The 23205-nt window shown below is 38.4% G+C and overlaps 1 long non-coding RNA gene across 1 annotated transcript in view; it reads left to right on the plus strand.

Annotated features, from left to right (window-relative positions):
* Positions 1 to 229: 229 nt before the first annotated feature.
* LOC138387766 (uncharacterized) overlaps positions 230 to 23205 on the plus strand; it is a 42427-nt gene continuing 19451 nt past the window's right edge. The window contains exon 1 of the long non-coding RNA XR_011233973.1: positions 230 to 318. This is a non-coding gene — a long non-coding RNA (uncharacterized lncRNA). The remainder of the gene's footprint in view (positions 319 to 23205) is intronic.

Below are 23205 nucleotides of genomic sequence, written 5' to 3' on the forward strand. Positions count from 1 at the left end.
ACACAATTACTGAAGGAAGCACATAAAGTGTAACAGAAGAGAGTAAGTCCAGGGTACTGTGGGACAGAAGCTGAATTAAGATACATTGTATTTGAGTTAAAATTACTTGTGAGGTGTTAGCACTGATGATTTAAAATTTTATTCTAATTTGTAACTTTTTTACTGTAATAACCACCTGAGGGTTTTTAAAATCAACTTACTTTTTTTTTTTTTTTTTTTGGCTAGAGTGCCCTGGCATCAGCCTAGCTCACAGCAACCTCAAATTCCTGGCCTCAAGCAAACCTGCTGCTTTAGCCTCCTGAGTAGCTGGGACTACAGGTATGTGCCACCATGCCCTGCTAATTTTTTCTATATGTTTTTAGTTGTCCAGCTAATTTCTTTCTATTTTTAGTAGAGCCAGGGTCTTGCTCTTGCTCAGGCTGGTCTCGAACTCCTGACCTCTAGCAATCTGCCCATCTCAGCCTCCCAGAGTGCTAGGATTAAGGCATGAGCCACCACTCCTGGCCTAAAAGCAACTTTCTTATGTTAATTTTTTACAGTACTCTGTTAAAAAGTAGACGTGTATTAAATATCAAACATATATTATGTTCTCCAGATATTATCTGGGCATTTAAGTGAAAGGTAGACCCATTTAAAAGTTTTCAGTGTTGGTTTTTTGTTTTTTTTTCCCTTGGTTGGGTCAGCTTGTATGTTAAGTAAATTTAAAATATAATTTAAAGAATGTAGGATCTTCTTTCTTAGTTTAAGCATTTATCATATGGACATAAAAGCAAGATATACAAATATTTTTCAATGGATTTCTGTTGAGAGCTTGTCACATTAATTCTCATAAGTGGGATTAAAAATACTACTTAAAAAATTTAGTTAGATACTATGGTTTATAGCAAGAGAATCTGACTTATATACATTTTAATTTGACTATGCACATTAGATCACTTTGCAAGTCCACTTTGCAAGCAGTTTCTAGCAAGCTAGGTTTTATCACAAACAGTGCCTGTGGCACTACCATTTTTTTTTAAGATGTCCATCATTGAGCATCTTTCATACTAGGCAGTGTACATTTTCCATTTAGTCTTCATGACAGCATCATGAGGGGAATGTTGTTATAACGATTTTATAATAAGGGAAGAGACACAGTTAAATTGCTGGTCCCCAAGTTCACACAGACATAATCAAATTGGTTTCAATCCATGGGTATGACTACCAAACCTGTAGTATGTTATGCTAGTCTGTCTCCCTAAGACCCATCAACCTCTTGGATCTTTGTACTGATATGCCTTCATGTTCCCAATGTACCTTTATAAGTCTCCAAAAGTATGTAATATTAACAGAATATAAAAACTATGCTCATTCTACCTACAAAAGCAGGAGGTGGAAAGGCAGGTATAGTAGGAAACTCCTGGTAATCAAAACATTCCATATATAAAGTTCTGGTTAATTCCAATTTCACTGGTGATGATAGCTGGCAATCTAAGAACAAGTGTGGATAATTGGCTCATTTTCTTGCTGTCACTATGGTAGCTCATGTTATAAAGATAACTTGAGTCGGGAGCAGTGGAGGTGGGGAGACCTATGATGTTTATTTTAATACTTATGTAATGGAGAAAAATGTTTGAAAACACTTGGAATTAACTCCAACATTAAAGCATTCTTGTCTTCAAAGGGGAAGTCATTGTCTTGAGGAATCTTTTAACATACCTTCTCCTGGATAAGTTCAATTTACATTGAAATAGCTAATTTCTTGAAAGCTGTGGTAAATGCTAAGGCTTCAGAATTCCATTAGGTGTGCACTGTCATCTAAAATAAAATACCATTTCATGAGAAGCATGTGGTGAAGAGAGTAACAGATCGAGTGAGTTATAGCATCCACAGATCCAGATCATCCTGACAGCCATCAACAGAAATGTTCCAGTGGGTTATTAATATGATTTTCTCATATTTGATAGCTATGGAAAGATTTTAGAAAAAAAAAATTTTAAGGAAGGCTAAGTATAGAGAAGCTCTCTCAACTTGAAAGCTATTATGAATTTTTTAGTTTTCTCTTTTTGTAGATTCTTGATTTACCTGCTTATTGTTTGTTTTTCTATCTCAAAAGTGCATCTAGAAAATGCTGTTTGAGAGAGCAAGTCCTTAATTTTCAATTGAATTTTGACATGGAGCCCTTCCCCAATTAATATAAAATATGCTTATTTTAACTGCCTGGTCAAAAAATAAGAATAATTTATTTGGGATTTCCATTGATGTCAAATTTAATAGGTTTTGGGAGGAGGTGTATTTACCATTAGAGATGTTATCTTTTTAAATTATAGACAATATAAAGTCTAAAGTAATTTTTTTCTACTGTACTTATAATTTATCATTTCTCTTATATGTTTGGAAATATCAAGTTTAATATCATTTAATATCAACATACCTGAAATGTTTCTTTTGAAATACCTACTTATTTACCACTCTTCACATATATGTTCTACACAATCTTAAGAAGCCTCTTACTTGTCATTAATATTCATGTTGGTTTGTTTCAGGCAAGAAACTGCCATTTGAATCATTTGAAAGCTTTTATTGTTTTTAAGGACTATTCAAATAAAACTAGTTTTAGTCCCAGTTACTTTCAAGTGACTTAAAAGCCAAACGACGAGCAGTCTAATATAAAGTTGGACTTTCTCTTGGTTCACCTGCATTTTTAGACAAATGCTGATGAAAAATGTACTATTGTAAGCTTTAGTTACAGTAGTATTTGTACTATATAGTTTTAAATGAATTATTTGGGATTTTAGGTGATGGTGCTACACAAGTCACATTAGGAAGAAACAATATTTAGCATGCTTGTTCTCAATCATGAGTGAGCATCTAAATTGCTTTTTAAATTTTTAAAAAAACATTAAAACAGAATCTCTGGGGATGGATCTAAGGTCTAAGTTTTAAAAGTTACACTTTTTTAAATGTTTCACATTTCAAATTTTTTATTTTTCTAAGTGGTATTCATGCTTTCTTTTTAAATATTTCTTTTTGGAATAGATTATAGAAAATGGTGTACCCTGGGACCTTTAGCTCTAAATCTCAGAAATTCTCTTTCAAGAATCAGATCAATTAAGTTTCCTGGGGAAAAAAAAGACGATAATCAAAACAATCTGGGGGGAAAAAAAACACAACCTGAAAAATAAATGCATCCTGGAAGAAAGCCTTAAGTCTTTTCAGGTTCCTCAGAAATGCTACCGTGTTGCTAGGTAAGATGGATATCAAAGGTACCATTGGCTGATGTTCCCCGATGGGCTCAGATATACCTAAAATCACAGGTAAATATGTACCATATCTTGAGGTAGGTAATATTCAGGAGATAGGCTGACGTCCAGTTTGAATGTCTGGGCATTCCAGTAACTGGACTGAAAAGCAGCAGCATGGTGTTCCTGCCCCTTCTGCCCTCAGAGCTCCGGATTTCTCATAATCCTGTAGGAAAATCAGAAAAGCTTGGAAGCCTTTCCCTAGGGCAGTCGGACCAACCGTCTTGGGGTCACATCTGCACTCCGTGGTGAGACAACCTGAGAAAGTTTTCCGGACTCTGCCCTGCTCTCTGGCTAGCCTCCTCTTTTCCCTGGCCTTTATCTGGGTTTCAGATGATTCTTCCTGTTCCTTCAGGTTGGGGGTGGCATTTCCACCTACAGGTTGTTCAGTGGGGATGGCCATCCAGAGGAGGAGATTCAGGGTCTTTCAGCTGAGTTCTAGAAGATTATAACTTACTTCCTTTGCCCTGGGAAGAAGTCCTTGAGCTGCAAGACCCATCCACAGCAATAGATTCAAAGCCTTTGGGCTGAGTATGAGGAGAGTAGGAGTTAATTCCTTTGTTCTGGGAAGAAGTCCTTGAGCTGTAAGACTTACTGTGGCTTCAGCCACTACTGGACAATATCTGTGTTCACTCCTCGCTAACTGGATTTCTCACACAAGCATTTTGAGGCTTCATAGTGATCCTAGGACCTAGGCAATTGTGCTAGTTTCCACAGGTTTCTTTAATTCCTCTGTAATATAGGTTCATAATTCTCCACCAGTTTCACAAAAGTCAAGGTGCATGGCAGATTGGTTTTAAAGGAAGAGGGACATCTAGGAAGTGACAGGAAAGCCTCCCTGGGCCTGGTACTGTTGACAGGGTGTTCAGCAGAGTCTGGTCCATGTTCTTTATTTGCTTCTCCCACTGTGTGACATGGCCCTTCCCCAGGTGGCTGGATTCCCAGTGGTGTCAGTGTTCTGTCTTCTCAGTTTACCTCAGGGGAGAACACACAAAGTTCTGTGTTTTTAAAGTGTGTTCAGTCAAATTTTCTAAATACACATAGTTTTCTCAGTTTCAGATTATCCGATACAGTCAAGAATTACATTCTTAATTGCTGCTGTTAGAATTGCATTTTAAAGAGAATATTTTTATAAAATTTGATCTTGAACAGAGTAGAAAATGTTAGGTGGTTATACTATTGTGAGTCAGTATTCTTAAGTAGGTACCATTTAATACAATTATCCTAAATATTGTAGATAATAGGAAAGGAAAAGCATCTGAAGTATGAATCACAGAAAATAATTGTCTTTGAAAAATATGAATTATCTGAAAAAAGGCTAAACCGAAAATTGGCCACTTCAGTCTCTGGTCTCTGTCTCCACAGCTCAGTCCTCAAGCTCCTTTTGGAGTCTCCGTCCCTGCACTGTGGCCTGAGAACTGCTTCAAGGCAGTGAACTGGTGATATCTTAAACATAGAGTTTACATGTGGAAGAGCAACACACTAGTAAAGTATAACTAAATATATTCAGTTACCTTACATTTTAAATATCTGTACTCTACATTCTGGGTATGTTTTGGTGTATATGGGGATGGATTTTATACTTTATCAAGCCTTACACTTTAAGTAGACATTGTATCACTTAGGAGAATGGCACTTTATTGTGAGAAAGGACAAAGGCTGACACAGTCTAATGATGTGCATTGTTTTCACTCTTCTTTCTCTTCCTTTTTTATGGAACCCTGCTCCTTAGACGATATAATGGTCACTAGTTACCTTGCCCATCCTATCTTCAAAGATAGTGAAGGGGAAAGTTTGAGAAATGTCATTGTGAGTGAAGGAAATAGTTTGCCAGAATTCACCCAAAGTTAGCCTGAAAGCGTTACATGACTGGCCCAGCACCATCCTGGCAGGTTTGAGTGATTAACCCTGCCTCAGGCTGTGGCCTGGGTTTGGCAATTTCAGGAAAATAATTTAGATTTAAAATACATGGCACATGTTAATAAACTATTGTAGCACAAAAGGCTTATATAATTCTCTCTACTTTTGTATGCTTGAAAAATGTCCATATCAGATACTTTTAAAAGTTAATAGTAACAGTAATGATGGAAACTTTCCTAGAGGGTGGGGGAAAGTCTCAAAGGAAGAGGAGACACATGGAAAAAACAGGAATCATTGAAAATTCTTTGTAAATTGATAATTTTACATAGAAGCTACAAAAATAATCCTCTGCTGCCTCCCCACTTGAACAAAGTGACATGTAAATTGGCTCCAGTGACTTTTTTCCATAAATATGATTCTGTGGTTTCTAGTCTATTTACAAGGTTTTGGAGCTGTTACTAGTATCTGCTTTTAGAACATTTTCACTGTCCCCAAAAGAAACCGCAGAGGCAATATCAGTCGTCTCCCATTCTCTTCTCATCCCAGCCCCTGGCATTCACTATTTTACTTTCTGTCTCTGGATTTGTCTATTCTGGACATTTCATATGTGTGAAATCATATAATATGTGGCCTTTTGTGTCTGGCTTCTTTTACTTAGAACGTTTTCCAGGTTCATCCATGTTGTAGCATGTGTCACTACTTCATTCCTTTTTATGGCTGAATAATGTTTCATTGTGTCAATAATATTCCATTGGGTGTAACACATTTTGTTTATCCATTGATCAGTTGATGGACATTTGCATTTTTCCCACTTTTTGGCTATTGTGAATAATAATGCTGTGAATATACATGTACCTGTTTCTGTGTGGACATATATTTTCAGTTCTTTTGGGCATGTATGTAGAAGTGGAATTGCTGTGGTCATGTGGCAACTCTGTTTTCTTTTTGAGGAACTGCTGAACTGCTTTTGAAAGCAGCTGTACCATTTTACATTCCTACCAGCAATGTATGAAAATACCAGTTTCTCTGCATCTTTGTCAGCACTTGTTATTGTCCGGATTTCCTGACTGTAGCTATCCTGGTGGTCGTGAAGTGGCATCTCATTGTGATTTTCATTTGCATTTCTCTAATGACTAGTGATGTTGAGCATCCTAGTGCTTATTGGCTGTTTGTTTATCTTCTTTGAATAAATGTCTGTTCACATCCTTTGTCCATGTTTTAGTTGGGTTGTCTTTTTATTGAATTGTAAAAACCTTCTATGTGTTTTGAGTAGAAGTCTTTTATCAGATGTAGGATTTGCAGGTCTTTTTGACCATTCTGTGGTGTCACTTTCTTGATGGTGTCCTTTGAAGCATAAAAGTTTTTAATTTTGATGTAGTCCACTTTATCCATTAATATATTTTCTTTGGTTGCCTTTTGACATGATATGATCCCTTTTTTCCAGTTTGTTTGCATTCCACTGTGTAGATGCCCTGCGCTGTATTCCACCAGTTCCTTGTGGATTTACTATTACAAAGACTGCTATAAGACATGAATGTGTAGGTACATCATTTTTGATTTTGCCAGTGGGATTGCTGGGTCAAAGAGAAAATGCATATGTAATTTTGGTGGTTATTGCCACATTCCCCTCCATAAAGATTGAGACATTTTCTGTTCCCACCACTGCTGTATGAGAATCCCTGTTTCTGTACAGTTGTACGACAGAGTACATTGCCAGGCTTCTATAGTTTTGTGAGTCTGATAGGTATTAAATAGAAATTCTATATTAGATGTAGTTTAGAAATTGGTCTTCCCTAAGAGAAATTGTCTTTCCATAACTTGACCTTTTGTGTTGTGTTTTCTGTTTGTCCATATCTTTTGCTCAGTTTTTCCATTGGGTTTTTGGGGCTTTTTCTGAAATTTTAGAGGTTTCTTTCTTTTTTTTTTTTTTTTTTAACATATCAGGGATATTAACCCTTAATTCATAGTTTAATTTGTAAAAATTTCTTTTACTTTTACCTATCCCATTTGTCATTTATATTTTTACCTTGTTTATGGTGTACTTTGGACATGTAAAAGGTTTTAATTTTGCTTGTTTGCTTTAGGTTTTGTGGGGTCTTTTTGTGTTTTTGTGTGTATGTGGTGGTAGTCCCATTTTCAGCCTTTCACTTGCTTTGCTTCTGGATTTTGAGTCATAGGAAAGGCTCAGGCCGGAGGATCTCTTGAGGTCAGGAGTTTAAGACCAGCTTGAGCAACATAGCAAGACCCTGTCTCTATAAAAAGTAGAAAAATTAACTGGGTGGGGTGGCATGTGCCTGTAGTCTAAGCTACTTGAGAGGCTAAGGCAGGAGGATGGCTTGAGCCCAGGAGTTTGAGGTTGCAGTGAGCTATGATGATGTCACTGCACTCTAGCTCAGGCAAGAGTGCAAGACCTGTCTCCAAAAACAAACAAACAACAACAAAAAAAACAAACAAAAACCTGGAGTCTGTCTTCTCAAACCCTGCCACTGCTTTATCAATTAAATTTATTAAATCCTTTGTTGTCATTTAAATGATGTTCACTGTATCTTCACCAGTAGATTCTATTTCAAGAAACCACTTTCTTTGCTCATTCATAAGAAGCAGCTTCTCATGTGTTAAAATTTTATCCTGTGATTGTAGCAATTGAGTCACATCTTCATCTTCCACTTCTTTTTTTTTGTTCAATGTAGAAGGCATTCACCCATGATTTTCTAGCTTCCACAGTTGCTACTGAGAAATCTGATACCAGTTTGTTTTATGACCTCTCCTGTCACCCACCCTGGGGAGCCTTTCATCTCCTCTTCTTACCACCAGTGTTTGACTTTCCAGGTGGATGTGCTTTGCGCTTCCTTCCATTCATATGCTGGGCATTTCATGTTCTTTGTCCATTTGCAGATGCCAATTTTCATTGGTAGGTACTTTTCTTGAATAATTTTTCCCCTCTATTTTCATTCTGTAATTCTTGTTATTCAGATATTGTATCACAAAGTTTTTTTCTCTTATCTCCTATTTGTGCATTTCTTGTCTTTTGTTTCTACTTTGTGCAAGATTGCCTCAACTTTATTTTCTAACCCTTTAATTGAATTTGTTTATCATATTTTAAAGTTTTTTGAATATTTCTATTTAGAGTATCCTATTTGTGGTTTATAGGTGCGATTCCATTTCTTACTCTTCTATGATATCAATTATATGTATTTTCTGTTTGCTCCATGTGACCTCTTTTTCTCTTTTGTGGAGAAGCCGGTCTCAAATGTCTGGTGATTCCTGGCTGTCTGTTTGTATTTATGAGTGAGACATTGGGAAGCTAATTGGACATTCTTTGTGTGGGTTTTACTGGTGGGATGTCAGGTGGTCAGATGGCTGTTTCTTTAGGTTCCTTCAGATGTCAGGGTCTGAAGGTTCTTCGTCTGGGATCATTTAATTTCTCCAGAAAGGTACAGTTTGGTCTCTTGTCTGAGTCTGAGACCAGTCATCTGGAATTTGGTGGTAGAAAGGGACTTTACCTGTTCATGATTCATTAGGTAGCTTTTCCCTTAAAAGCCCCCCCATGCCCATCCCACCCACTCCAGCTTAAAATCCCCACCTTGCTCACCTATGGAAATAGTATTGAGCCCAAGCTGCCCACAGTCTGCTTTCAATCCTGCGTGGCCTGATCTGAGTACAGCTCTCCACCTCCTTCATATGATTGTCCTTATTCACCACACTCCCACCACTGTCCTTTCTCAGTTATGTCTTTACATGTGTTTTCCCCCTGGTGTGCCTAGCTGTTTTACTTCATTTATGATCTCCTTAACTTTCTATGATAGGCAGGATTGGTTAGGTTGTGCTGTGAAACAAGCAACCTCAAACCTCAGTGGTTCAGAACAATGGGTCTTGCTCATGCTACCCATCCATCATGGGTTAGTGGGAGCTCTGCCTCGAATGGTCCTCCTTCTGGTAGCAGGCTGACAGCAGCCACCATCGGGGCATTGCCATTGCCTGTGATATATAGAGAAAGTGTAGCAAATCAGAGTAAGATTCTTGAATTTTCAAATGGCAAGTGTCATAAATCACTTTTTTAGGGCTATGGGGAAGTGTGACAACCCAAATAGGTGGCCAGACAAAGATCTCAATCAGTGGAGGGTTATGAAGCCAAAGTTCAAGGACAAACCACAGAAGCATCTGTGCCCTGTGCTATCTGAAGAGGGATTTGGAAACTCAGTATTTAAAGAGTGAGGGCATATGGAAAGAGAAAAGGGGAGAGGGTGGGCTGTGATGTAAATGGTTACATTCTTGTGAGATTTTAGTTAGTGCCAGGAAATCTGCATTTTACACAAGGTTAAGGAAAATGTTTGAAGAGAAAAGGGAGTAAAGGAAGAATTGGTTATACAGATGTCCCTGGGTAGCTGGAAGAAAGAATGGTCTTGTCTCTGTTCTGCACTTGGGAAGATAAACTTGTAATCCACATTATTAGTGTGGAATCAAAGTGGACTTTAGTTTTAGGAGCTAGACTTAGCCTGCAGACCCGGAAGTTACAATTTGAATGTCCTCATTGATGGGAGGCCAGCAAACAGTGTTCTTATGAATGATCTATGGGAACTGTCCGTGTAGATGCCTGAAGCCATTTACCTTTCTGTGGCAATCTGGCCTGTAGTGTTAGTAACAGCTGTTCATTTGCAAGAGGGTGTTGCATGACTCAGCATCTGGGCTTGACCTTCCCTTTGGCATAGGGAGTTGGAGGGTCCTGAGATTTTTATTTTCCTTTACAAGTGCAATACTGCTGGTGCTTGGGACAAATAGAAGTATTTAGTGAACAACACTGATGACCACCATAGCAACCTTGACCACCCAATCTTAAGTGGCCCTCCCCATTGCCTACTGATTTTTTCCTTTTCTTTTCTTTTTTTCACAGGACTTGTCACTATCTGAAATCATCTTTTTGTTTTCACATTTATTGTCTGTTCCCCCAATACCCTCAAATATTAACAATAAGCCATATAAGTATAGGAACCTTTCTGAATCATTCACCACTATATCCTGAGTACCTAGAGCAGTGCTTAGCAAATAGTAGGTGCTCAAAAACATTGGATGAATGATTCTAGGTTAATTTTTGAAATAAGTAAAATTTTACAACACTTCCCACTAAAGGGAATATGCACTTTTAATAGAACTGGGCACTTTTCCTATTTTCTTTAATATCCATTAAACAAAATTAGGTGTGCTTTTGATATGAATTGCTATAGACAACTGAGAGTAATTTTCTTAGATAGTAATAGAGTTAATTTTTAAGTATTCAAAAACATTTTAGGAAAAGTCATTAGAAATGACCATCATTAATCAATACAAACTAGAAAATTATCACAAAAATACAATGTATTATGTTTATAATTCCATAAACTTCCAATTACAGTATTGATTTAGATCACTGGTAAAAAAACTTTGTTGGCCCAACAACGTGGAGTGCAAAATTATGCAAAATTAGTAGTGTTGTCTAACAGCAAATATTTTCAACTCTTAGCTATATTTTTATGAGGATACTTGTTTATCTTTGCTGAATAGGGAGACATTTATGTTATATTTAATCATAATTTTACATGACAAGATGTAAAAAAGAAAACAAAACCTTTTAACCTTCTTCTAGTTCTTTCTGTCCCTGCAGAAATGAATAGTCACTAATAATTATTACTCCCTTTTGCTTGCAAATGACATTCTTCCTTATGAAAGAGTTTTTCCTTTCTGTGAATAAAGAATTTTTTACAGTTTGAAATTTTAGCTTTATATATTTATAGGCTGTCTTCTATTAGAAGTGTAAAATATTAGGGTTTTTAATGGAGGAAATTTGTAATTTAATATTTGTTAGATTTGGACACATAACCCACTTTGGATAAAACCAAAATCATTTATAGCAAGTACAGAAACTAACAGCCTAGGTTTCATAATGTAGTTCTAAAATTTTTAGATCAAGGTGATATACTCATTTTTTTATGTAGTAAATTGTTGATAAGCTATTACAACTCAAATCTCTTCAATAATTTATGATTTTTTGCAGACTTCCATTTTTATGGAGAAATGTGTAGACAGCAAAACTGTGCTTTAGGTCATTTTTGTATGTGATAGTGTTTTTGATATGTTCAGAATGCAAAAATTTGGCCGGGCGCGGTGGCTCACGCCTGTAATCCTAGCACTCTGGGAGGCCGAGGTGGGCGGATCGTTTGAGCTCAGGAGTTCGAGACCAGCCTGAGCAAGAGCGAGACCCCATCTCTACTAAAAATAGAAAGAAATTATATGGACAGCTAAAAATATATATAGAAAAAAAAAAATTAGCCGGGCATGGTGGCGCATGCCTGTAGTCCCAGCTACTCGGGAGGCTGAGACAGGAGGATCACTTGAGCTCAGGAGTTTGAGGTTGCTGTGAGCTAGGCTAACGCCACGGCACTCACTCTAGCCTGGGCAACAGAGTGAGACTCTGTCAAAAAAAAAAAAAAAAAAAGAAACAGAATGCAAAAATTTGGCTCACACCTGTAATCTTTGCACTCTGGGAGGCTGAGGTGGGAGAATTGTTTGAGGCCAGGAGTTCAAGACTATCCTGAGAAAGAGTGAGATCCTGTCTCTACAAAAAATAGAAAAATTAGCCAGGTGGAGTAGCACACGCCTGTAGTCCCAGTGAGTCGAGAGGCTGAGGCAGGAGAATCGCTGGAGCCCAGTAGTCTGAGGTTGCAGTGGGCTGTGATGACACCACTGTACACTGGCCCAGGCCACAGAGTGAGACTCCATTTCAAAAAAAAAAAGAAAAAGAAAGAAAGCAAAAATTTGAATTATGCAATCAGCACCCAAAATTTCTGTTTATATAGATTTATTTACTTCCCCAGGATACAGTGTTGTACAGTGTTTTGGAATTATTAAATTCAGACTTTTCCATGTTAAGCTATGGATCCCATGCTGAACAGTGTACAGTCTCTGTCCCACAGAATGTAAAGAAAGTGTCAAAGCAAACTAACTCTTATGGGAACTGTGCTGTGCTCTGGCAGGTCCAGTGCAGGTTGTGTAGATACATAGGACATTTTTATGCATCAAATACTTGAGGCTAACAGAGAAGCCCTTTATAGTGCCCCACTTTTTATGATTAAGCAGGAGAAAATTGAATACTTTCTTTTCACTATTCTTTTATATTGATTTCAATAATTTTATGGCATATTGCTGAATTTCTATTTAGGAGAAGATAATTATTTTCCTTAGGATTCTTTAGATTTATAAATATTAATAAATCTTTTCAAATATGGCCAAAGTTATTAATTTACATGTGATTTACTTTTTTTGTTCTTATTAAAAACTATGTTTTCTCCGGCTTGAATTTGATCTTCTGGCTTTAGAAAAAGTTTATGTATGTCTTTTCTCTCTTATATAGTCAACCTCATCCTCTCAAGTGAATCTTTTTATAGAATCTCAAACATTTTGAAGTCTTTCGTATTTGAAACAAACAGTTCAAACCTGACCTTTGTTGGAACAAGATTAACTGAATGTGCATTCTTTCCTGAAACCCTATTGAAATGAGCGTTGTTATGTGTGTGTGTGCGTGTGTGTGTGTGTGTGTGTGCATGTATGTATATCCATATATATAGACAAAAAGAATGAGATAGACTAGAGTGTAGAAAAGACGACATTTTGGAAACTGGAAAGAAAGTGGTGGAAGTGTCTTTTGTTTTTTTTTTTTTGTTTTTTGAGACAGCGTCTCACTCTGTTGCCCGGGCTAGAGTGCCATGGCATCAGCCTTGCTCACAGCAACCTCAAACTCCTGGGCTCAAGTGATCCTCCTGCCTCAGCCTCCCGAGTAGCTGGGACTACAGGCATGCACCACCATGCCCGGCTAATTTTTTCTGTATATATTTTTAGTTGTCCATATAATTTCTTTCTATTTTTAGTAGAGACGGGGTCTCGCTCTTGCTCAGGCTGGTCTTAAACTCCTGACCTCGAGCGATCCACCCGCCTCGGCCTCCCAGAGTGCTGGGATTACAGGCGTGAGCCACCGCGCCCGGCCCCTGGAAGTGTCTTTTGATTTAGCAGGAAACGTAAGTGCCTGAGAGGGAAGGTCAAGGAACATGCCAGTTTGAGCCTCAAAACCATGGAAATCTCAAGAATTAGAGGCACCAGGTCTCTCTGGGAGTGGGGAAGTGAAGGGGGCTGAGAATAGGGTGATCGCTCCCAGTCTGTGGTAGTGCACACAGCCCTTCCCCAGCACCTGCAGCCAGCTCACTATTTTCTATACTGCAAAAGCCTTGAGGTGTATTTTCTGAAAAGGGCAAATGAGAACAGTTCTCATTTAGACTGTCTTGAAAGTGGGTGATGCCCTGCTAGAAACAGGGGTACTAGGAGAGAGTCTAGACTTCTACTTCTGGCCAAGGCAGAGCAACTACTAATGGACTTACATTCCCACCATCCATGATGAAACTGGGTAAAATACACGAGGCTATTGCTTTCCAGCACTGGGCAATAGGCCGTATAAGACTGCAGTCCTGAGAGCAAGTAAATAGAGGAGATGAGCCCACAGTTGCCCTGCTCTGTGTCTGGGAAAATGTCTGGACTGATCTTGGGGAGCTGGAGATGTGATAAGAGTTCAGAGCAGTAGTGAGTGTCAGCACGTTGTCCTGGTAATTAAAACAGTGAATGCTGGTTTAACTAGAAAGTGGGGTATGACTTTATTGAGAAGATAAGAGGAAGGATAGCGTATGTGCGTTTGTGTTGGGGGTGGGTGTATGTGGAAGAGATTAATTGACTTGAGGTAGGACGTCAGTAGGTAAGGGTGGGGCTTATAAATACAGAGGTAAGTACCAAACCACAAAACTAAAATAGAGGGCAGGGATTGCCGTAGGGTAGCATCAATAGGGGATGGGGTTTGGGATTGTTTGATTTTTGAAAAATCATATGTACGTATTTTAATTAAAATGAGGATAAATTTTGCATAACCATAGACCTTCATGTGCCTTCTCATCTCTTTCCAGGTCCTTTCCCATCTGCCTCCTCCCTTTGTTCAGTCTGTCTTCTAGGAAGGGCTCTCTTTCTGTTTCAGTTTCTCCACCTGTCACTCACTCCTGAACCCACCCTACCCTGATCTGGTTTGGAACAATATTATTTCAACAAAATAATGTTACTCTTGCTAAAGTTACCAGTGACCAACAGTTTGCTAAATCTAGTGGACTTTTCAGTTCCTTTTGCTTTTTGACTTTTCAGTGATACTCTGCACTTTTTGAAATCCTATCTTCACTGGATTTCTATAGGATAGCTCTCCTGGATTTGCTCTTAGTTCTTGGGGCCTAGGTCTCTTTCTGCCATATTCTGTCCTGGGGAAGTCAAATCTGCATTTATGGTTTTGGTTACTATTACGTGTCTCACAGATCTTCAGCATGTGCTCTCCTGAAGTCCTCAGCTGTATCTCCACATAGCTGCTTGGCATCTTCCCTTGGATTTCTAAAAGGCATCTGAACTTAGTCTGCCCCAAACCAAACTCAGCACACACATGCACACACCACTGCCTTCTGCAAACTTAGTCTTCTTCCCACAGTCCTTACTTCAGTACCCTGTGTAAGCCAGAAATGGAAACTTTGTCCTTGAGACTTGCCTCTGCCTCGTTCCCCGTCCAAAATTAAATCCTAGTGATGTTTTCTCTTCATTTTGCACCCTGTAGCTGGAAGCAAGTTAAAAAAACTATCATTTTCCAAAACTGCAGTTAGTCTTCCATTCCTTGTCCTGCTTTTTCTCAACAATTCTCCTCCTCTTCCTCCTCCTCCTCCTCAATTCAAAATTTACTACAAAGCTACAGGAATCAAAACAGTGTGGCACTAGAATAAGGATAGACATATAGACTGATGAATTAGAATTTATTGTTCAGAAATAAACCCATAGATCTATATGGCCAGTAGATTTTTGACAAGACACTGAATCCATTCAATTGGGAAAGAATAGTCTCATCAACAGTGGGGCTGGGATAACTTGATTTCCACATTGTAAAGAATGAAGTTGGACCTCCTACCTCACATCATATATAAAAATTAATTCAAAAGGGATCAATGACCTAAATATAAAATCCAGAACCCTAAAACTTTTAGAGGAAAACAGAAGTTAATCTTCAGACTTTTGATTTTGCAATGGATTCATAGGTATGACACCAAAAGCATGAGCAAGAAGAGAAAAAATAGATGTTATAATTTATCAAAATTTAAAACTGCTATGCATCAAAGAACATTATCAAGGAAGTATAAGGACAACCTAATGTTTACCAAGCTTATGTCTGACATGGGACTAATATCCAGAATCTATGAAGAACACTTACAACTCAACAACAACCAAACAGGCAACCCAATTCGAAAATGGGCAAAGGACTTGAATAGACATTTCTCTAGAGAAGATAACAGATATCCAATAAGTACATGAAAAGATGCTCAACACCATTAGTCGTTAGGAAAATTCAGATCAAAACCACCATGTGATACTGCTTTACATCTACTAAGATGGCTGTTTTATTTTTTGGGGGGAAAAAAGGAAAAAATGGAAAATGGCAAATGTTGGTAATGTGGAGAAATTGGAACACTTGTACAGTGCTGGTAGGATTGTGAAATGGTACAGCTGCTGTAGAAAAGTGTTTGCTGATTCCTTAAAAGGTTAATCATAGAATTACTATGTGAGCTAGCAACTCCACTTCTGGGTATATACCCAGGGGAATTAAAAGCAGACTTCAGCAGATGCCTGTGTGCCAGTGTGTCCTGCAGCGCTACTCACAGGACCCGAAAGGTAGAAGCTACCCACGTGTCCAACAGAGGAATGGGTAAGCAGAGTATGATATTCAATACAGTGGAATATTATCCATCCATGAAAATAAATGAAGTTCTGACACAGGCTGCAACATGGATGAACATTAAATCATTATGCTAAGTGAAATAAGCCAGACACAAAAGGACAAATAGTGTATGTTTCCACTCATGAAGTATCTAGAGCAGGCGTATTCATAGAAACAAGAAGTAGCTTTGAGGATACCAGGGGCTGGGAAGAGGGGAGAATGAGAAATTATTGTTTAATGGTTATAGAATTTCTGTTTGGGGTGACAAAAGGTTTTGGAAAATAGTGATGGTTGCAAAACACTGAGAATGCACAGTAATTAATGCCACCAAACTGTATACTCAAAAATGGTTAAGGTGGCAAATTTTATGATAACATATTTACCACAATTTAAAAAAATTAAAATCGAATCCCCGTCTCCATCAGCCTCTGCGGTGGACGCAGGCGGCCCGCTTAGCTGTCCCCGCAGTGCCGCCTGGGGGCCGCCACTGGCACAGCGGGTCCCGGTGTTCCGTAAGTGCCATGACCGGGGCTTAAGAAAACGTACAAGTTGTGTGATTCAACAAAGCTCACAATCCCTCCGCGTTAGGGATTTCTTTTTTTTCCTTTTTGAGACAGAGTCTCGCTCTGTCCCTCGGGCTAGAGTAGTGTCCTGGCGTCCTCACAGCTCGCTGCAGCCTCAGACTCCTGGGCTCCAGCGAGCCCCTGGCCTCCTGCGTCGGCCTCCATGAGTGGCTGGGGCTGCAGGCGCCGCCACGCCCGGCCGGCCTCGCTGACTCCAGGTAGGGACGGGGCCTTGCCCGGCTCGGGCGGGTCTCGAACTGCTGGCCTCGGGCGACCTCCCGCCTCTGCCTAGAGCGCCAGGGTTCCAGGCCTGAGCCGCCACGCACGGCCAGGGTTTCTTAATTTAGGACTGTGACGTACGCGTTTCCTCAAAGTTTGTGTATGCATCACATTTTTCTGATAAGAAAGCCAAAGTCTCGGCCGGCGCGGTGGCTCCTGTGATCCAGCACTCTGGGAGGCCGAGGCGGTAAGATTGTTTGAGCTCAGCAGTTTGAGACGGGCCTGAGCGGGACTGAGACCCTATCTCTACTAAAAAATAGAAGGAAACTTGGCCGGGAAACTAAAAATATTTTTAAAAAATCAGCAGGGCATGGTGGCGCATGCCTGTAGTCCCAGGTACTTGGGAGGCTGAGGCAGGAGGATCGCTTGAGCCCAGGAGTTTGAGGCTGCTGTGAGCGAGGCTGACGCCACGGCACTCTAGCCCGGGCAAAAAACAAACCAAGAAAAAAAGCCAAAGTCTTAAAAGTGCTCGTGACCCCCAGAGAAATAACTGTGTTTCAATATGTAGAGAATCTATTGCAAATAGTGGGCCAGCCTTTTCTTTTGAACAACTCTCTCGTTGGATTTTGCAGAGGAGAAACTTGTATTTGGCCAAAGTTGCCCTTCTCTGCAAATTACCTCAGGGCAATTTTCTAGGAGTGACTGTGGGTATCTTTATGGCCTCCTCTCCCACCCTGACAACTGAACCTAAACATTTCTGAAGGAAGGATTCTCTTTGCCAGCAGGGAGCCTGGGGCCATCTATCAAAAGAATGCCTTTGTGGTTTTCCCTTGGGGGGCTGGAAAACTGATAGTGATCGCTAGACAAAGGCCTTGGAATTGAAGTGCCTGGGGACAGAACACAGCAGAAGGAAGGGGATTTGGTTAAGTGTTGCTGTACACTATGTTTTATCCCTTTTTGAAAAGAAAAGAGTAGAATTTCTTTAAATTCTGGCTGTGAAACTGTGCTACTTATCCAGGCACATCTTAAAACAAGGCCAGGGAGGACCAGGCCTCGTAAGAGTTATTTTTGTGTTGCTAAAAATTTAGAAATGTGAGCTCCTGTGTCAGTCTTAGTTTGAATCCCAACTCTGCCACTTACTAATTGTGGGACTTTGGGTCGATCACTTGGCCTTTCTGTACCTCAGTTTTCTTATCTGTAAAATAGGAATAGTAGTATCTATATCATAGGGTTGTTGGGAAGATTATGTGTGTTAATATGTGAAAAGTATCTTGAACAGTGAATGCTATATAGTATCATTCAATAAATGTTAACTCTTATTATTCAAAGAAATTTTAGAATGGAGATTTGGGGATGAAAATGGGACTTTGAGCAGTATAAGTTATAATTATTAATAGTTTACGGTACTCTACTTAATTTGAATACAAAGAGCCTTGGAAACATGAAAGAATGAGGCATCACAGTCTCTACGTGCTAAAACTTTATAATCTCTTGTGGAAAATATTTAACAATTTGAGAGCAAGGCCTGGTTGGCAGTATTACATATTAAAAGCACAAATGGTAAGATTTCCCAAATAAGGTGTGATAACCAGAAAAGATTCACTGGTAGACAGAACTCAAGCTGAAACTTGGATAAGGTTTTTGATATGAGAGAAAGGCATCCGAGGAAAGAAAGGCATCCTCTGTATGGAACACAGAGTGAGAGGAGGGTGTGACCATTAAAAGCTAAAGATGCATATGCTCCCGTTTGAGGCAAATAAAAACAAAGGTACAGTACTCCATCGGCTGTACTGGGGTTTTAAACTCAGGATTTTCATAGTATTATGTTTATTTATGAAATTTGTATAAGAATATCCATGTCTTTTGCCTGCATCTGGTGGTAATCATTGACTCAGAATGGGGTGGACCAGGTAAGGCTCAGCAGAGTGACGTTCTTGCTTCACTTTCTCCAACTGACTTTTTTGTAGCAATTTTTTTGGTACCAATTTCTTTGTAGAATTGCTGTTTCCTAAATGGAATGGCAGTGGTAACAATTTACTGTTGTGGTTTTTAAAAAATATTTATTTATTTTTTACTTTGAGTTTTTGTTTTATAACCATTGTGTTTTTCCAGAGTTAGTTTCATCCTCTGGAACTCAGAGAACTAGGTAAAATTACATGGATAAATTGAGGTGAACTTTTGTCCTAAGTGGAGCTTGAATTCAGTTAATATTTCTGATTTGGTTAAAATCACATTTTTCTTTTAGGCCAATGTAAGTAAGTACATTTCCTACAATTGTTTTTTGTAATAGAAGGAAAAGCGCCTCTATTTTCTTTTTTCCTACTCACTTCTTAACCCATTCCAGCCTTGCTTCTATACTCGTCACTGCTCTGAAGCAGCTTTTCCATGGATGTAGTAGTTCTCACTTATCCTCAGGGGATATGTTTTAAGACCCCCCAGTGGAGGCCTGAAACTTTAGATAGTACCAAACCCTATATTATGTTTTTCCTATACGTACATACCGATGATAAAGTTTAATTTATAAATTAAGTACAGTAAAAAGATTAATAACAATAATTAATAATAAAATAGAACAATTATAACAATATACTGTGCACAATTTCATGGATGAAAGATTTGTTCTTACCGTAGATCTTAGCAACCTCAGCCTACTTTTTTTTTCTTTCCTTATTAAGTTGAGAACTTTCACTTTTTCACTCAAAGGAAGCACTTTGTGGCTTTGGCATAGCTGAGTTGCCAGCATCACCACTCTTGAGCTTGGGGGCCATTATTAAGTAAAATAAGATTTACTTGAACATAAGCACTGTGACACTGTGACAGTCGATCTGATAACTGACGTGGCTACTAAGTCACTAATGGGCAGGTAGCATATGCAGTGCAGAGGTGCTGGACAGGATGATTTCATTCTGCTCCTCAGAATGGGAAAAGATGCATAGTTGATAACCTCAAGAGCATAGATAAGAGTAAAATGTAAAAATAATTAAGAAGTGATGAATTTTGAGTATCTATGATCTGTTTTTAATATAATTTAATTATAAGTTTACATAATTTAATGTTTAATAATGGCTATCTAAACCTGTCTCAAAATTTCTGAAAATTAAGCTGTTGGCTCTCATGAGACAGTGTCGTCTGTCTCCAGCTTACATCACAGCATCCCATACTTCCTATCCAGCTCAGTAGTCACTTTCACAGGGAGCCTTTCTAAAACCTTCAGTGCACATCAATATCCTTATTATATGTTCTCAAGATACTATGTACCTCTTTTTTATCACAGGATAATTTTTTATTTTACTGATTGATTAATTGATTAAGCACCATGAGGGTAGGGACAGAGATTGTTTTACTTTTTCCTCTATCTCTTCCATTATGTAGCCCAGTGCTGGAAATAGCAGATGCAATATTTGTTGAATGACTGAGTAAATGATGAAAACAGGGGGCATGTATATATTTATGTATTCCAGAATATCTGTTCCTTTGAAAAAGGTGTCTTTTTTCCTATTATAAACAAACTATATACAAGGGAGTCTCCTCATATACAAATTTGGCTTATGCAAATTCAACTGTATGAGCTTAGCCCCACAAAAATAGAGAAGGAGAAAGCAACAGTCTAAATGGTGCATTATACTGCCTAACATTCCACTCAATGAACCGTAGGGTGAGCATGAGATGAAATGTGTAAACCTGCTTTTTCTTCAGTGATCCCAGTTTCTGGGTGTCTCTGATATTATCATCACACTAGATTAAGTGTGATTCTAAGAAGAGATACAATGTAGATTTTTCTTATGTTACCCAGTTGCTTTTCTGTTGCTCTATCTGGTACTCAACTGAAGAAACAGTAATAATTCCAATGGTAGACAGAAAATGGGTTGTATTGCAAAATTACCCTGAACATTTCTTCAATCACTATTGGACTTTCTGAGAGACAGCCCAATTTAAGGGATGTTCAGGGTAATATTACATACATGACTTTTGTTTTATGTGTTAGCTTGGCGCTGAATCTCCATGGAATATGAAACTACATTATTTTAATTTAAAAATTTGAAAATATAGAAAATTGGAAGAAAGTGTACATACTTAAAGCCATAAAAAAAAAAAACCTATCTGTAAACTTGAACATACAGTGATAGAATATTTCCTTTTAGTTTCTTTTCTAAGTATGGTGTTTATATATTGTGGTACATATGTAATTTTGTATTCTTATTTCTCCTATTATAACTGAGAAAGAAAAAAAAAATAACCCTTTTTATCTGAGAAATTCCAGCACTTTTAAACTATCAGGCCAGGAGAGGCATTTAAAATATAACAGCAGTCACTCTCACTCCCCCTTGAGCAAAATAATTACCTCTTGAAGCCACTTGCTATGAGGTTCTGGACTAACCTGATGCCAAGTAGCCATAAAATGCCATACACCCTATAGTTCAACAGTCTATAGCCAATCACTAACCACTGTTGTATCTGTAAACCAATGAGAATTCCTGAACAATTTTTGTAATTGTCCCCTCTCCTGATTTGTCCTTTTTTCTTTAAAATCTTGAACATTTCCTTGCTCCCTGGAAGACTCCTCAAGGCAACTTGAAAGTGTTTCCCAGGCTACTGTCCTCAACCTTGGCCCAAATAAACTCTCTATATTAATTTTTCATCAGCTTCTTACTTTTAGGTTGATATAACACAGAAATTTTTATATTATAATAAATTGAGTGTAAATATATATGTTGAATTTCCCAAAAATGTATTATAGGTGCATTGTTCTCACATCATGTTCTAAAGATGACAGTTTAGTAACTATTACTCTATATAAGAGTTAAACAAGGTTTATGGGAGGCCACTGTTTTGGACTAGCTGCCTGCACTAGGCCCCAGTAGACCAGGCCAAACCAGAATGGGTTTGCTTGTGCTAAGTGCCACAATTAAATAGAACTTTGAAACAGACCAGTTTCCCAAAAAGCAGATGAATACCAGTCAACCAACCTGAGTCGCATGTAAGGAAGTCCCCTCTTTTTTAACCCTATAAGGAAAGTAACTTTGAAATGGCCAATCCATTTTTTTGTGTTGTTTCTGCTTTCTGCAGCATTTTTTCTGCCTATAAAGCCAGACTTCTCTGCTCAGTTCATTAGAACACTCATTTTATTTTCACAGAGTGAGGTGTTGCCCAATTCTAGAAGCACAAATAAAAGCTAATTGGATCTTTAAATTTGTTGTAATTTTGTCTTTTGACATAAGTTAAACACCCTAATAACAAACAAAGGAATGAACAGATAATGCAGACAAGAGAAAACCAAGCCTGAATGGCTACAGACATATAAAAAGATGCCCAACCTCATTAGTAATTATAAAAATTCAAATGAAAACCACAATTCCATATTGTTGTTGTTGTTTTTTTTGGGGGGGTACAGAGTCTCACTCTGTTGCCTGGGCTAGAGTGCTGTGGCATCAGCCTAGCTCACAGCAACCTCAAACTCCTGGGCTCAAGCGATCCTCCTGACTCAGCCTCCCAAGTACTTCTATATATATTTTTGGTTGTCCCTATAATTTCTTTCCATTTTTAGTGGAGATGGGGTCTTGCTCTTGCTCAGCTGGTCTCGAACTCCTGAGCTCAAATGATACACCTGCCTCAGCTTCCCAGAGTGCTAGGATTACAGGTGTGAGCCACCGTGCCTGGCCATAATTCCATGTTCTTTGGATTGGTAAAACCTTAAAAGTGTTGTGACATCAAGTGTGGTGTGGATTTGAGAAAGACAACTTGCTTGTTGTGGGAGAGCATATCATTAAAATTCCTTTGCAGAGCAATTTGGCACAATTTGGTAAAGCTGAAGATGCACAATTATTTGACCCAGCAATTTTACTCCAGGATGTACATCCTAGGGCAGTGGATCTGAAAGTGTGGTCTTCAGGCCAGCAGCATCAACATCACTTAAAAACCTCTTTTAGAAAATGAATCAGAACCTCTGGGGGTGGGATTCAACAATCTATGTTTTAACAAAACCCTCAGGGGATTCTGATGCATTCCAAAGTTTTAGAACCACCGGCCAAGAAAAATGCTTGCAAATCAGTGTAAGGCGTAGACTTGGTGTTCATTTTAGCATTGTTTGTAATAGGGTAGATGGGATAACAATTTAAATGCTCATCAATATGATACAGAATAAAAAATAATATATTTAAACCATGGAACACTACACAGCAGTTAAAACGAATGAATTAAAATTATGTGTATCAAGCTAACTAAATCTAAAACACTTGAGTGAGAAAAATAAGCTTGGAAGGATGTATATGGTATTATACAATTTCTGTAAAGTCAAATATCATGCCAAAAAAGATTATATTTTGTTAAAAAATATATACTTGTAAAGCAAAAGTATAAATACTTAAAAGGGAATGACAGATACTAAGATAAATTAAGACAGATAAATTAAGAATATTGTCCTGGGAACATGGTAGGGAGAAGAAGAGAGTCTGTTGTGTTTAGAAATGTTTTATTT

Source organism: Eulemur rufifrons, chromosome 7 (genome assembly GCF_041146395.1).
Source record: "Eulemur rufifrons isolate Redbay chromosome 7, OSU_ERuf_1, whole genome shotgun sequence".
NCBI classification, from domain to species: Eukaryota; Metazoa; Chordata; class Mammalia; order Primates; family Lemuridae; genus Eulemur; species Eulemur rufifrons.